We start from the raw sequence: 16,239 nt of genomic DNA, 5'->3' as shown, positions 1-16,239 counted from the left end.
ATTATTCAATGTCAAGTGAGAAGAGATGTAATCTCTTTTACTCAGAATTCAGTTTATTGAAAGTTCTCTGTGTTGTTTTTATCAAAAAAAAAAAAAAGAAGATAATGAGAGCAATTGTAGAAGAGAGAATTGTTGTAGAGTAGCTTCGGTCAAAACTTATATTTCGGCGTTGCCCAACTTTAGGTCATTGCTACTGCATGGGTCCATATTGAGAGTCTAGTCTTTCTTTCCTAATTGTGAACCTTTTACACGAAGCACTTCTCAATTGGGCTTTTGCATTGGGCCTAGTGGTAATCAAACTAGCTATTTAAGATGGTTGGTTAATGGGATTATGGGCTCACATTACACTAATGGGCCTATTGGTAGACTTTTATACAAGGTTTATAGAAAAGAATAATCAACTAACACTAGGTCATCCTGACAAAATGATTATACATTAAGGGAACAGTTTTTTTTAAACTAACTCTATCCATCTCTTTACATACACAAAATCAAGAGATATTTGAAACATAAATCTAGTAACTCATTAAAGGGAGGGAAGTAACAAAATAGGGAGACTTTTTAGAAGCTCTAGAGTTTTTTTTTTTTTTTTTTTTTTTTTTTTTTTTTCATGAACAGATCTAGACTATGTCGTCTATGGCCTTCTAAATAACTGATTGCGCCCTTGGCATAGCCCTATCTCACAATCAACCTAGTCCCATACAAAGTTGTCATGATGGAATTAAAATCACACTGCTCATTCTTTTAAATTTTATCATTAACGGCTGGAGATAAGTAGCATTCTCCTCATATTACTGAGAGTCGAGATTAATTGAATAGAGATCATGGGCAGATGTAGAAGAAGAGCCAATCCATGTTGCATTTGATGACTGAAGGAGGCTCTGACTATCACTTGAGCTTGCTCATAGGGTCTGACGACATTGGCCTTCAAAGGATTCAAACCTCACATCATTTGCATAAATACTTGCTTCCATGATCAATTCTTGAACAATTGTTCGTCCTTAAAGCATGCTCACTTCGGCAATCATGGTGGGCCTAAGTGTTGGCGATGGATTAATGCATAATAAAGCCACTTTAATAATTATAAGTGCCTCTTCTTTACTGAACTCAAACCCCAATTCTGGATCCACCAACTCCATCAAATTCCCTTTTTGTTGTAAAACCATGTCTTGAAGTGAAAAAAAATAAGAGTTTTGGAAGTGAATGAGAACCAAAAAGAAGAAGAAAAAATTAATTCTCTTTAATGATGTTTCTCGAGTGAGCACTGAGCATACAGTAGGCTACCAATTTAAATGATGAAAAAAAAATTAATAAAAGAATAGCTTTTGTACGGCACCAAGCTTCCAAAGCCCATACTGTCCTTGGGCCCAGACCCATTTGGGCCCCGGGCCCAAGCCCATACCGGCCTTAGATGCAGGCCCAGCAGAAAATTCCAGTTACCTTATGCCCTTCTTGAAACTGCCTTAGAGTAAAAACAAGTTTTGGGTATTAAGTTCCCAGCGTTGACCGGTTGATCCTTCCCGGAAGAGCGCATGAGTCATATCCGGGAAGGACATGATATGCACGGGAACGTGAGTTGCCAAACATAATCGGTGAAATGGAACCAAGTTCCAAGATCATAAATGCTGCACCGCCCTTTCACCTAAACAACCACTTTAACCGGATAATACTGGACCTTCAGTAGCACTAACGGTGATTGTAATCATGATCTCCCCACTAACCTTCACTATAAATAGAGGAAAGTTGGGAGAAGAAGGGGTTCAGAAAAATTGAGAGAAAATAGTCAAGGAGAGAGTATTTCAACTGAGTGTTGCTTTGAGTCTCTCTGCCGAGAACGACCCATTGTAGGAAATCCTTAAACCCACTACAAATAAATTGTGAGCCCAAGGGATCTAAGGCCCAGAATTCTTGTACTTGGTTCTTACAACTTTAAAAAAAAAAATTGAAATATTGATAAAGCAATTTGTTAACAACATTTTTTGCAGTTTCATCTTTTTCACATATTTATCAAAGTAATTCTTTTCCAGTGGTGAAAACCGTTTTAACAAGAGATTAAGATATCATCCGCATATCACTTAATTTCAATGAAGACATATTAGTTATGCAACTTGAACGTTTAACATGCAAGCAAAAATGTACTACTTACTTGGCCAAACTCTTGCCTCCCATAGTCAAACAATTTTAAACTGAAATATATTTTCCTAGGATTGAGCCTAGGGTGACATAAAGTAGGTTGACCTAGTCAAATGGAGAAGTTCCAAAAGAAGCAAACTTTACCTAGGTTCTATAATGTGCTTTAGCCACAAGTTTAAAAGAACATGAGAAGGATGTAACTTACCCAATCTTGAAGACACACACAGTTCTCGTTAGGTCTAGATTTCATGTTGTTCTTTCCGGTAATAATTTTCAATGCAACAACTCCAAAGCTATAAACATCTATTTTATAGGTTAAAAACCCTCATAATGCATATTTTGGTGCCAGATAGCCTCTGCAAAACATACGTTGAGTTAAGCTATGATAATTGGTTCGCTAGTATGATCCTATGAACTTCTAAATCAACAAGTGCAATATCTGTCAAGTTTCCAAGCACCAATTTATCCAATTTATAGTTATGCATCCAATCATGCAATTAACAAAGCCACCATAATTGAGTTTAACTTCATTGAACTACAAATTATGACAAGACAATAAAAGCAACAATAACAAGTAAATTAAAATAGAAAAATTATGTTTTCTAAATTTGGGAAAGTAGATCAAAGTGCTTGAGTTACATGAACCAGGAGCCATGCAATTGAGCAAACAACAAAGATCTTATATCTGAGCATGCGATAGAAAGGTTGTATCTGGTGCACAAGGTTCCCACTTTTGTGAGGTTTGGGAGAGATGGTTGATAGGAAGCCTTACTCCCCATTATGGAAAATGATTTCCAGAAAAGAATATATAGTAAATAGTCTAATTTAAAAAAAAAAAAAAATCAAGACTTTTCCCAGTCATTTAATATATTGATATAGGTTGTTCTTTGATAATTGTGAAGATTCCCAAAAAAAAAAAAAAAAAAAATTGGAATGTTGTAAAATAGTTTTTCCTTCTTGCATATGGAGGTAGAGCAGGAGCAACGTTTGGTGGGTAACTTTATATATTTTCTTCATGCTTCATTGCAACTTGAAAATTTTCTCTTCTACTAGAAACTTGACATGAATTTATATTGCATGAGTAATGTGGAATAAAAAATTGTCAACACTATAAATTAGAGGGTGTCACTTTGTCTTATAGATAAAAAAGCATGAACCCTATCTGATCAAGGATGGAGCCAGGAGTTCTATCGAGGGGGGCAAAGTATAAACATTTTTTTTTATTTTCTTGAAAATTCAAACTAGCATCCATTTAGTATAACAAATGGAAAGACACAAATAACTATTTTTTAATAAATTACGAAACAATTATATATCAAAAAGGAATATAGCATTATTTTAAATCTCAAAAATCATCATAACTAAAATAATTATTTCAAACCAAGTATGACAATTGTTAACCATAAATTTATAATTTGGAATAGTTTGAGCAAAGTATCAAACACCACTTCCTTGTACATAAAAAATCTCTTTAGGAACTTATGTAATTGTTTCTGTGCGCATCAACCATTGACCAATGTGTAGTGTGTCATGACTCATGACTCGCTTGGGTGTGGCATTTTTAATCTTACTATCTACTAATTGCTAAACATAACAGTAACTATTCCACTAAACAAAAAGACAAAACATCTCAACTGAGTTAATTGTTCAGTTGCAACAGAGCAACTCCCAAAACACATTATACTCCACTTTATAACTATTAAAAAAACCAACTCATTTCAAAGTCAAATAAAGTGAAGCAGTAATAATGGCGTTCAGAGAAAGAGATTACACAATAAGAAATTAAACGACACAAAAAGAAAGAGAGAGCAACTCAGCAAAAATACAAAAAAAGGATAAAAACTAGAGTCTCACTAATGAAGCAGATGGAGATTGGACACACAGTCTCACTGATGAAGTAGAAACGGCGGCAGTGTCATGAGTGGATCAAAGAGGGCAAAATCACACACACTCTCTCTTTGTTCGACTGGTATTTGTATTATCTTTTTTAGGAAAATTTTTTCTTTAAAATTAACAGGGCTGAAATTGAAATGTTGATTCGAAGATCTGATCAATTTAGATCTAATAAAATTATTAAGGGCTTTTTTCTTGTTTATTTGGGCTTTACTTTTTATGTTGTTTGGGCTACTTTTTCTTGAATGTTGTTTGGGTTAATTTTTTTTGGTTAAAGGGGTCAAGGTTATATTTTGTGTGGCTAGAGGGGGCCAAGAACAATTTTCTTTAGCCCAAATTCAAAAAACTCATAAAATATTATATACTTCTCTTTTGTTTTATAAATTCCAAGGGGAGTCATTGCCTCCCAAGGTCATCAAATAGCTCCGTCCTTGTATCTAATCAATGTGAAACCATGCTGCAAAGAGTTTCTATGAGTATGGTTATGTATCACATGTAGATACCAAACACTTACAAATTAAAGTGTCAAATGTACTTTGGCCAATACTTATCTCATAGTACTTTACATATTTGTCTATGTGCAAAGACTTCATTGAAAAAATTACTATCATATTCTGTGTAGCAACATAGCACTAGAGACCATAAGATCAATATTTATTCACATGAACTCATAATCAAGATTTGCAGAGGTGATGAAACAGAAAAGAATAGGAAAAAAAACTCAAAAGACAGTAAATAGAGAGCAAAAGAAAGGAAGGTAGCTCACATGGTTCCAGCAATTCTGGTGCTGATGTGGGTATTCTTCTTTTCATAAAACTTGGCCAAACCAAAGTTAGAGATCTTAGGGTTAAGGTAACCCCTTAATATATTAGTAGATTTGATGTCTCTATGAACAATTTTCAGTATTGATTCCTCATGTAAGAAAGCCAGACCTCTTGCTATGCCAGCACATATTTTCTGCCTTGATGGCCAGTCCAATATTAATCGGCCACCTACAAGACCTGAAATTGATGTTTAGAACCCAATCAATAAAATTTATCAAAAGCATTTTCTCCTCAATCTTCTATTATGAACATAAAATGCATTGTAGATATAAAGCATTAGCTTACCAAACAAGGCACGTGCAAGGCTATTGTTTTCCATATACACATACACCAACAATAATTGTTCTCTTTCAATACAACATCCAAACAATCTAACAAGATTCAGATGTTGTAAACCAGATACCATGCCTATTTCAGTCACAAAGTCACGACTTCCTTGCTTTGATTTTGAAGAAAGTTGCTTAACTGCTATTGTAGTACCATCTAATAGTATACCCTGCATTAGGAATTGAGAAATATATATTTTTAGGCATGTATCTCATAATATATGTCTCCAAATCTCAAGGATCAGGAGGAGAATAAAAGGCAAAAGATGAAACACACACACACACACATCCTATAATAGATAAATAGCTATCAGATACCTTGTAAACTGATCCAAAACCACCTTCCTCGATCTTATTTACAGCATTGAAGTTATTAGTGGCAGCTTTTATTTGTCTATATGTAAAAAACCAGTTAGTAGGTCTAGTCCTCTTAACTCTGCCAAAGGCATTAAGCTAGACGTTAGGTTGCATCTTACAGTATAACAAGACAAATTTTTAACCAAATTGATGCATGCCTCTTGAGTAGTTAGGTACCTTCTTAAAGAATGAGAAGACAAGCAAAAGCCTTTATATGCATTTCATCACAAAGAAGCTTTAAGAGAGAGAGAGAGAGAGAGAGAGAGAGAGAGAGAGAGAGAGAGAGAAGGGGGGTGTTCAAATATATGAAATGGAACTCAAACCCAAGTTGTCACAACATCTTGTCTTTTGGTTCTTTTCATACTTCTACACAAAAAGTTTATTAGAAGTGAAAAACTAAATAAATAGCCAAGATATTTTGCAAATAATTAGACATTCACTCAACTATAGTTAGCTTAAGTCATCCATTTTATGCAGATTTTACGAAATAGCAACAATATGAGTTTTTTGCATGGTTACATAAGCTCAATTATCACCATTATTAGAACTAAATCACTCCAATCGTCATGCATCACCCCAAGATAAGTCATATGCTCATAATCTAGCAATCATTCATGTTCTTTGCATGGTGTACTTTGGAATGTTGATTCATCTATGGAAGTAGATAGAAAAATAAAGTAAAATATTGAACTGCAACAATATATGAGCCCTTGGAAAATTTTTCTTCACATTGTTCCAACTTCCCACCATAGTTGGAGAAAATGAATACTGTCCTTTATAATTTATATATCAAGATTTCACAACTGATTACCTTTTTCCCTTGATATCCTCTCTCCCATACAGCCCTTCCACCAAAGAATGCCTAAAATCATAAAAATGAGGAGTAGCATCGAAACTACAGCTCCAACCACAATCTTGCCATCAATAGGGGGACTACGATTTACAGAAAAAGAAACATAGCTAAGAATAGTGATTAAAATTTTGCATTCTGAAATATATGTAGCACAATACAAAAAATAAAAGGCAAGATTGCAATATATGGCTCAAAGGCAAACTAGTGGGGAATGGTGGTAAAAAGAAGATGATAAAATGTTTGGATGTCTTCCATCTAAATGCATGCTATAAGCTTGTTTTCAGTCTTTCTTTTCAAATTTTAACTGTAGATAATTATGTAGTTCTGCTTCCACCAAATTGCTATGATTACATTGTATGTCAATCAAATCCAAGCATGAAAGAAGCTGGACAACAATAAGATTATCAAACCCAATACATTTACCAGATTCCACAGAGATAGCTAACACAAGCGGACCATAGATCCCTCTCTTTGGGGCAACTGTTCTCCCTTTCCCAGCCCAATGAAACCGATTCATTAGAACTTTATTTGTAACAACAGCTATAAAATTCTTAATGACCGCTTTATCAAGCCCTTGTGCTTCATTTTCAATATTAAAATCTTTCGATGCCAGTTTTTCCTGCAGCAAATTATCAATCAAATCCTCTACTATAACCTATAGAGAAAAGTAAATGTGATGGATTACCTAGATATACACATCAAATATCTGCCTCCCAAGATTATAAGAAGATACAGTGCTTCTGAATACGATCTCCGCAAAGTGAAGTTTCACAGTATAATTTCCATTCGCTAGGCAGCGGGCATAATATGTGATTGAAAGAGGAGATAGTCGTGCACTTGTGTATAGTTGGGAATTTTCAAGTATGGATACATTATTTGCTAAATAGTCAACTAATATCCCAAAAATGACCAGTGTTACTGAATCCCCAATTAGGTTTCATATGAAAATATTTTGTCGGACCAGCTGCGTCTTCATCCCCTTCATATTTTTGGCGTCCAATGGTGGTTTCTTTCCCACCACAATTTATATGCAATGAATACCAATCTACATAAAAGCAACACCACATTAATGACAACCACATACAGGCAAACACAATAGAACAAAAATAAAATTTCCATCGTCTTGTGAATTCATTTTTGTAGCTGTCTTGTGCAATATGAATTATCTAACCAAGTTCTTCTTCTTTTTTTTTTTTTTTTTTTTTTTTTTTTTCATTTTAGAAATTATGTTCCAAAAGAGTAGGCCCCAACAAGATAACTGGAGCATGTACCTTATAATTTGATTTGAATATATATATATATATATATATATATATAAATAATTACCTTGTGAAGATGGAGATTCACCCAAGCACTCAAGAAGTTCTCTTAATTTGTGTAGTAGATAAATTGTGTTAGTTATCCAAAATCAAAGTGATAAAGGAAAAAAATAAAAAATAAAAATTTCTCCTTAAAATTTCATAAGTTTGAAGCTTACAAGTTGTCTTTACCGGAAGAACTTTTGAAAAAATTTCTGATGCATTAGAAAAAAAAAAAAAAACACTTTGTTTTGGAAAACTGGAAAGGTTCTAAAGATAGCAAGTGTATTACGCTCAAGAAGGCAGATACTTACAGTCCATCTCGGCAGGGTGATGTAGGAGCAGAACGCTTTGAAAAATTATTGTAAGAAATATCTATATTGCTGTAAGTAAAACATAATTATTAAAGCTCAACATAAATTTGAACAAGTACAAAGGTAATTTTTAATTAAGAGCATTTTGATCAATTTTTTTATACTAGAAACAATTTATTATGGACAGATAATTGTTAAAAGAAATCATTTCAACATTTTGGAAACAACAACGTTGAAAACATGGCCTTTTTAGAATTTAATTAATTCACTGTCATTCAATGCCCTCGTTCAAGTCTTTCTTCGCTAGTGGTATGATTGAATGCATGAAACATGCAGTCTGAATCAGCATTCTAAGCTATCTTTCATATTGCATTATTCCTAAGTCAACACAACTGGTTTGTCAAATTTAATCCAGCGTCAATTCAAGCTCTTTCCTCCGTGCTTCTTTGGCCAGCTCAAAATCAGCGTCGTCCAGAGTAATGTATATAACATCATGTTAAAACAATTTTAAAAACTTTGTTCTCCACACTATGCAAAATTCATGAAGAATTAAGGAGGAAAACCCATACCGGGTACTATGCTTGATCCACTCTGGAATACTCCCAGTGAGCAAGTTGCTTGTCAAAAACCTATTTAGCAAACAAGACAATATCATTAGTTAAGCACCTAAAGCATAAAGATATATATATTATGAATCAAAATAAGAATTTATATTAGTAAAAACAAGGAATTGTACAATGTGAACACAATAGGCTTAACTACCTAGACTACCAAAAAGTCAAGCCATCCATTACTATAGTAGGAAGCAGCCAGCACTAACTATTATAGCATTACGATATTAAAAGGTCATACTCTACTTTCTGTTGTAACGTCTTGGTTATATAAGGGTCCTTTTAGGTTTACATTAAAGGATATAGCGGATGGAGAGGATTCTAGTTTTAGGTTTATTTGGTGATTAGGGGTTGTGATGGAGATAAATGCTAATAATACGTAGTGACCTTGCACATTAACCCATGGACATCAGCCAAAAGCCAAGCTGTGTTACGTATCTGTAATCTGTTAATGTTTTAGCTCCTTATTAATTGTTAGTTTGAATTTACTCTATAATTGAACCTAATTAATGGTCTATTTGGATTGAGAGAAAGGGAGGGGGAGTAGAGTAGAGTAAAATAGATTTAGCACAAAATTAGCTTATTTTTAATCAACCCTATTCTACTCCCCCTCCTTCCCTCCTCTATCCAAACAGGCCATAAGGGTTTGGTTGTGAAGCTTACGTGTAATCCAACCTTGCTAGACCACCTAAATCTGGAACATTTCCCTCCAATTTGTTGAAGCTGAGATCTCCGCAAGAATGTAACAATGTAGATGTCATCATAGTAGGGAAGAAGGTTTACAAAATGACTGTTCTGCTGAACACCAAATGTGCACAACTAAAAAAAGCATGAATTAAAATAATTTTGAAATAAAATAAAATATTTTAACAACCAAGTAGAGATATTCCAAAAATGTTCATTAAACATTGTAGATGCATCTTGTAACAGGTTTTATTAACAACTTTAATTAGAATTTTTTCTGTTACTTTTCTTTATCTAGGCACAGGCATCATTCATAGGTAAAGCGCGCATCATTTATAGATCATCATCAAATGATAGAAGTGTTCTGACTTCAGCATCCGTTTGATGACATCAACACTGACAGGCATAGTCACAGTCACCAAACTTTGATGACCACATAGTTTGATTGTCAGCCCCTGATTATTTTGGTGATTTTTCCCTTCTTTTTTTTGTTGAAAATTTTCGATGTTTTTCAATCTAGGGACTGATTGATTAAACCCTAATCCTTCCTCTCTCTCTCTCTCTCTCTCTCTCTCTATCTTTATTTTTTTTTTCTTCCTCTTTGTTTTCTCTTCACCCTATCTTTCATTTTTTTTTCAACTCAACTTAATATCATGCTCTAATAAGGGTTCTATCCAATTATAGGGATCTGCACTATGCACTTCACACATTTTTCAGTAAAAGATGAAAAATAAAAGGGAAAAAGATAAAGGGTAGGAGAAGTACAAAATCTGAAGTTGTTTCAAATTTGAAATATTAGGAGGGATTGGTCCATAGATATTACAGTTCCTCAACAACCTGAAATTTATATAGAATTCATGTAAGGAAAACTGATTTGAACAGTGTATTATTCTAATTTATACCATCTACAACAAAATAATGACATACAATCTACTCATGTTTGTCATGCCATGCAAGGACAGAAATTTTGAATCTTCTCCAAATAAATCACTAATTCGTCTGAATAGAGTTGCATCATCAATAACTGTCATGCTCTTCAGATATAAATACTGTAAATTTAAAATCACATGAATGTATCTTAGAGGTTAAGCAACTCAAGAACCGTTAACTTAGAAGGTAGAACTCACAGCTCATTTAAATTACTCAAGGCAGAAATGCTAGGAGGAATGGGCCCCTCAAGACCACTAGCTTGGATCTCTTTGTTAACAAAACAGCTCAAACAAATTGAGATCGCACCTGAAACCTTTACTTAAAAAAGATATTTTAAAAACAATGTAGAAGAAAAGCCCGTACAATTTTTGAAGTTGTTTCCAAGTTTGAAAAAAGTAAGGTATCCTTCCAGTGAAGTTGTTACTACTAATTCTATTGCACATGGCCCAAAATGGAAACAAGATTGAACAAAATACAAACCCCAAAGATTACCTTTTCAATGAAAATACCAAAATTACTGTTAGAACACCTATGGAATCAATACCACCAACTTACAATTCTGTTAATTTGTTTAGATTAGTGAGAGTGTCTGGCAACTCTTCTGTGAGATTGTTAGCGCTAAGAATGCTACAGTCACCAAAAGGAAACTTTAGACCATTTCAATTGTTATGTGATTAAGAAAATCAGTGAAAATTTAGAGATGACCTATCAAATGTGATTTGAAAAATTAAATAAAAGAAAAGAAAGAAACACTAACAGGTACTCCAAGTTAACCAAATTTCCAAGCTCAGGGGGAACAATTCCAGAAAATTGATTGCTCTATATGCTTCTGAATATAATCTTAAATATTATAGCTAGAGCAAATGAAAAAAATGATATAATTTTACTGTCTAAATGTTTGGGAGAAAGAAAGATACTAAAAAACATACAATATTTTAAGAGTGGTAATTTTTCCCAAGTAGGTTGGATTTCGTCCTGATAAGTTGTTCGTGGAGATGGACCTGCAGTGAATTCATTATCTTAAATCAGTAAGAATGAGCACTTATTGGCTAACTTGGACTTGAACTCAGAAGTCACTTATAGATATTCCAACTGTATAGAAGCCCATTCTTGTGGCATATTACCACTGAGGTAGTTAGCATTGAGATCACTACAATCAAGAGGAAATTGTTCAAAGAAACTTAATCCGATTTTCAGGTACGTAGTAAAACAAATTGTTGTGCAGATAGCACCCTAGGACTCAAATTAATAAAAGTAAATAAGCGGAAATCAAATAACAAGCACACACAAAGAACACAAGAATTTACGTGGTTCGGCAAACTGCCTACCTCCACGGAGACGACGGAGAAATTTTACTATAAAAAATAAGGAGATACAATAGTGCACAACAACACTCTCAAGAAACCCAAATCCCAATTACACCCTAACTCTTTCTCACCCACAAAACAAGAAAATACTATTCTTCTTCTTATGCGGCTGCTGTTAGGAATAACTCTCTCACACGGCTGCACTTGCTAGGTTATTGGGAATCATCTGAAGTGCTGCACATAACAATATATATATATATATATATATATATGTTATTAACCAAGTTGGCAAAGGAGCAATCCTTTTACAATTTGGATTCAGTCAACTAAGGTGACCAAATTTGGGCTTGGCAATTCAAGCCACATAGGCCCAATATCAACAAATCTCCACCTTGGCTTGAATTGATCAAGCTACATGAGCAAACTCCTCCATTGCCTCCACCTTCACCCTTAAGGGCTTACAAACTACAAACATCAACCAAGTCCAAGTAGCTCTTGAACTTATCTGTTGGAACTAGATTTGTCAATATACTAGAGGATTCCCAAGTCTTATTCTTCTGTAGTGACCCCATCTCTTCTACATCCCTATAAGACAATGGATCTCCACTGCTAGTTATAAGAGCAAAGCTAACCATGTCTTCAAAGCCATATCTCTGTGGTGCTTTATGAACTCGCTTCTCTCTGCCTTTAGCAATTGAATAAGGCTCTTCTTGTTGCTACTGTGGATCAATCTCAACATCACCCTTATCACTGGGTGAACTATTCTCATCAAACTCCACCTCAACAGTTAATTTCTCATGTGGACTATTATCACATGTCTCTGCTTCATTTTGTTTCAACATAAAGGCTTCATCAAATATGACATCTCTGCTGGTCACCGTTTTCTTTGAGATTGGATCCCAAAGCTTGTAGCCTTTAACACCTTTTTCAAAACCAAGAAATACACATTTTCTTGACTTCGAATCTAATTTAGAATGCTCTCCACTCTACACATGCACATAAGCTGGACAACCAAAGATTTTTAGACTCGAATAATCAACTGGTTTACCTGACCAAACCTCTTCTGGAATCTTGAAATCAATGGCTGATGATGGAGATCTATTAATAATGAAGCTTGCTGTGTTAACTGTCTCTGCCCAAAACACCTTAGGCAACCCTGCATTCAATCTCATGCATCTGGCTCTTTCTGCTAAGGTTCTGTTCATTCTCTCTGCAACCTCATTTTGCTGTAGAGTTCATTTAACTGTGAAGTGACGAGTAATGCCTTCTAATTCACAAAATCTTATAAATTCTTTATCTCTATACTCTAGTCCATTATGTGTTTTAAGGTATTTTATTTTCCTGCTAGTCTGATTCTCAACCTGTGCTTTCCACTTTTTAAAATATGCCAAACACATCAGACTTATGCTTCATAAAATAAATCCATATATTTCTAAAGTAGTCATCAATGAAACTGACGAAATACTGAGCACCGCTATGAGAAGAAACTGATACTGGACTCCAAACATCTGAATGAATGTAATCAAGAACACCCTTACTTGTATGAGAGCCTGTCTTGAAACTAACTTTATGTTGCTTCCCATACACACAATACTTGCAGAAGTCTAGCTTGCATGTCTTCACCCCATTCAATAAATTTCTTTTGTGCAACTCTAACATACCACGTTCACCAATATGGCCAAGTTGCATATGCCATAATTTTGTGTCGTCAGTGCTGGACTCCACCGGAGTGGTAACTGCAACTCTTCCTACAACTGTGTTCCCAATCAATCTGTAAAGCGTGCTTCCTTTCTGTCCCTTCATCACCATCAAAACACCTTTGGTAATCTTCATGATTCCACCCTTTGATGAGTATGAATAGCCCAAATCATCTAATACTCCTAAAGAAATTAAATTCTTTCTAAGATTTGGAACATGCCTAACATTACTAAGAACTCTCACAACTCCACCAAACATCTTGATCTTCACGGTACCAATTCCAATAACCGGGCATGTAGCATCATTACCCATTTGGATCATACCACCGTTGTAAGGCTTATACATGTCAAACCAATCTTTCTTTGGAGTCATATGATATAAGCATGTTGAATCTAAAACCTAAGATTCCAATAGAACATTGTTACTTGATGAAACTGAAAGTAAATTTGCACCAACTTCACTATTATCTGATGTTTCTTCAGCAACACTAGCTGATTCTAGGGGTTTCTTTCCATTCTTCTTCTTCTCTAAATGCTCTTTCAACTCTTTACATTGATTTTTGTAGTGCCCTTTCTTGTGACAATAAAAGCACTCTACATCTTTCTTTGCACGTGATTTAGACTGTGATTTGTTCATGTTGGAGTTCCATCCTCTTGACCTGCTTCTACCCCTATTGCTTGACTCAGACTTTACAATAAGTCCATCAGCCTGAGAACCATTGCAATCTTGCTTCATCTTTATATGTGACAAAAGAGCACTGGTCACCTCCTCGAGTACTATAGTTTCTTTCCCGTACATCAACGTAGTCACTAGATGATAAAAAGAAGTAGGAAGCGACGCTAATAAGAGTAACGCTTTATCTTCATCCTCATAATTCACCCCAAAACTTAACAGTTGGGTGTTCAACATGTTACATGTGTTGAGATGCTCCAACAGATCTGAACCTTCCTTCATATGCAAAATATATAGTTGCTTCTTCACGTACAACTTGTTCGTCAAATTCTTTCTCATATAAAGACCTTCTAGTTTTTCCCAAACCTCCCTTGCGGTCTTTGCTTCTAGGATGTTGTGAATGACCTCATCACCTAGGTTGAGACGAATAGCGCTAGTTGCTTTCTCATCCATCTCTACCCATTCTACATCCTTCATCGTTTCCGGTTTCTTCTCCTTCCCAAGCAAGGCCTTGTGAACTCCTTGTTAAATTAGGAGATCCTTCATTCGCCTTTGCCAAAGTGAAAAACTTCCCTTACCACAAAACTTCACTACATCATACTTTGTGCTTGACATCTTTACTGTATTTAAAGGATTGAATCCTAACCTTGCTCTGGTACCACTTGTTATGCAGATAACACCCCAGGACTCAAATCAATAAAAGTAAATAAGTGGAAATCAAATAACAAGCACACACAAAGAACACAAGAATTTACGTGGTTCGGCAAACTGCCTACCTCCACGGAGACGACGGAGAAATTTCACTATAAAAAATAAGGAGATACAATAGTGCACAATAACACTCTCAAGAAACCCAAATCCCAATTACACCCTAACTCTCTCTCACCCACAAGACAAGAAAATACTATTCTTCTTCTTATGCGGCTGCTGCTAGGAATAACTCTCTCACACAGCTGCACTTGCTAGGCTATTGGGAATCATTTGAAGTGCAGCACATAACAATATATATATATATATATATATGTGTGTGTGTGTTATTAACCAAGTTGGCAAAGGAGCAATCCTTTTACAATTTGGATTCGGTCAACTAAGGTGACCAAATTTGGGCTCGGGAATTCAAGCCACATAGGCCCAATATCAACACAAATAATAGTTACTCTCCTTTCATAATCTTCAGGTTGGGTAGTTTTGCAAAAGCTGGTGGAAGTATACCAGCAAGACCATGCACTCTAAGAAATCTGTATGACAAGGATTTTTACAGGAGAAAAATTAAATACAATCTGAATTTTCAGACCTGCAACACCAATCTTCAAACTTAAATCCTCTAGAACACGAGTCAACTTCACGTATTTATGCCTAAAGAAAAAATTTGCTAGCTCAAAAGTAAATCAGAATCCAACCAAATGTGAAACATTTGATTCTCATTTGAAATACGAACTTGGAGCATGGTGAAAGTGCATAGATTAGAATACTACAAATGTCTATCTCTCTAGCTAGCTTGAGCACCTTCACAATATGCCAAGGCATACTATAACCAGAACCTATATCTTGGCATGAGGTTATATATATATATATATATATATATATATATTGTAGGAGGGTTATGATCATAGTGTTTTAAGTGGCTTAAGTGTAAGTTTAACCATGTGTGTATAAGCTCTTAGACACCCTTCTCTTACAAGCCATCAAGATGAATTCTATCCATAATTAAGTTTGTATTATTTGGTATTAGAGCCAACCACCACGTCGAGTAATATTGTGCCACTCAAGTACATAATAATCAAGCCTTGACCCCCATTTGGTCATCTTTCTTGTTCCCTATTGCTTTAAGGATTAAAAAGCTGAACTTTAATCAAGAATTTTTTTTTTTAATTTTTTTTTTTTAGTGAAGTATAAAAGTTATGTCAATAGTGGACCTGATAAAAACCCGTGCTTGTAGCACTACTTCAAGTGTAAATGCACTGCGCACTATTTCCTTAGTTTGGATTTCAAATAAAAATAAATAAATAAATCAATCAATAAGAGTAAGCTTAGAGTCCGTTTGGGAACATCTTATTTAGTTGAAACTGAAAAAATTTGTTGAAAATATTATAAATAAAACTAAAAAGTAGCTGAAATAATATTGTAAAACTCATAAATAATATCAAAAAGTGCTCATAAATAGTAATAAAAATAAGCTGAATAGTAACAAAAATGACCTAAATAGTAAAAAAAGCAAGCTTTTTTTAAGCCAATACAAAACGCAAATACCACTTTCTACAAATGTATTGTATAGTCTCACAAGCCCTGGTGGTACACGTGTCATGTGAGTGGGTGCCCATCTTTTTTTTTTTTTTTAG

General features: G+C 34.7%; 1 pseudogene; it reads right to left on the bottom strand.

Moving 5' to 3' along the window:
- Window positions 1-769: 769 nt before the first annotated feature.
- On the bottom strand, window positions 770-12,165 carry LOC126728352 (probable leucine-rich repeat receptor-like serine/threonine-protein kinase At3g14840; annotated as a pseudogene).
- Between the last annotated feature and the right edge of the window lie 4,074 nt (window positions 12,166-16,239).

This window comes from Quercus robur, chromosome 5, assembly GCF_932294415.1.
Source record: "Quercus robur chromosome 5, dhQueRobu3.1, whole genome shotgun sequence".
NCBI classification, from domain to species: domain Eukaryota; kingdom Viridiplantae; phylum Streptophyta; class Magnoliopsida; order Fagales; family Fagaceae; genus Quercus; species Quercus robur.
The sequence above is the reverse complement of the archived record's forward strand: the minus strand, read 5'-3'. Positions and strand labels throughout refer to the sequence as shown.